The following is a 1,335-nucleotide window of genomic DNA, read 5'->3' on the forward strand; positions in this document are numbered from 1 at the left end:
CGTCGACCCCCAGAAGGAAAAGCAAGTGATTCAATGGCTAAAGAATTCATAGAAAGGCACTGGCGTGTTGAGCAAGACTCCATCTTGCTATTTATTCTACAGCCTTCTATAAATCATTAAGCCTTAAGAAAGAAGTAGGACTTTGTATAGTCAACTTTGAGAAAGACCACAGAGGCCACAGTTGCATCATGATGTTCTATCTGTGACTGACCACTTGCTTTGTCATCACTTGACTAGCTGAGTAAGGCAGTGAAACAATGGGAGGAAACATCAAGAACCTACATGCAAACACACAGGCATGCTGTTTTTTGCTTCCCTTTTCTTGGTGATCGCTTATGGACTGCTGTGGGAATATACTCAATTCCTGAAGTTCTATTGACTACTGAGACAAATAAATATATCTGAACTAACTCTTGCTAAAATATCATAATTCAGAAAAATGCAGACCCTGTCATAATTGTACATGTGAATCATTTTGTTTTCTTTTACTTTTTCTAAGTGAAATTACCTCAGAAAATTGGAGAGCCATTTTACTTTCCATGTGTAGAATTTATTAGATATCAAAATAATTCCTCTAGTTATAGATAGAAATGTGTGGTTACCTTTAAGGGAAACTAATATCAGAGTAATAAAATCTTCCATTAGTAGAGTGCTCCACCACTCAAAACCATGATCACATGCATTTTCTCTTTCTCATACTCACAAGAGCCTTTGAAAATTGGCAGGGCTGCTAGTATGAGTTTTATTTTGTATTCATTCATTCATTCATTCATTCATATGTCAACTATGTATTGAGTGCTTATTTTGGCACACAAATTAAAAGAGATAGGCAGATTCTTTGCCCTTATGAAGCTTGTATTCTATTGGGGTGGCAAGCCATGAAAGAAGGAATAGATAATAAGTAATTGTATAGACAAAAAAAAAAGAAAGAAGGAATAGATAATGAGTAATTTTATAAGACAAAAAAGGAATTCAAATAGATGGAAATAGATAGACATATATCAAATAAAGATCTTGGGCAGTTACTTCAGATGGGGTGGTCAAGAAAGGCATCTAAACCTGGAATGTTTTAGCCTGAGACATAAATCTAGCTCTGCAAGGATGGGGCAAAACATTTCTCACAGATAAAAAATTGAGACTCAAAGAGATTCAGTGACTAAAAGATTACATAGTTAATCCACGATGAACTTGGACTTCAATTTTAAGTTTTTAAGTCCAAGACTAGTGCTATTTCTATCCACCATCTACTTCAACAGTGAACATGGCAGAATATGTAAATAATCACTGCTTTCGTACACTGGGAGACTAAGGTTAAGTAATATAAATGCCATTTTA

This window comes from Pteropus medius, unplaced genomic scaffold (assembly GCF_902729225.1).
Source record: "Pteropus medius unplaced genomic scaffold, Ma_sr-lr_union100, whole genome shotgun sequence".
In the NCBI taxonomy this organism is placed as follows: Eukaryota; Metazoa; Chordata; class Mammalia; order Chiroptera; family Pteropodidae; genus Pteropus; species Pteropus medius.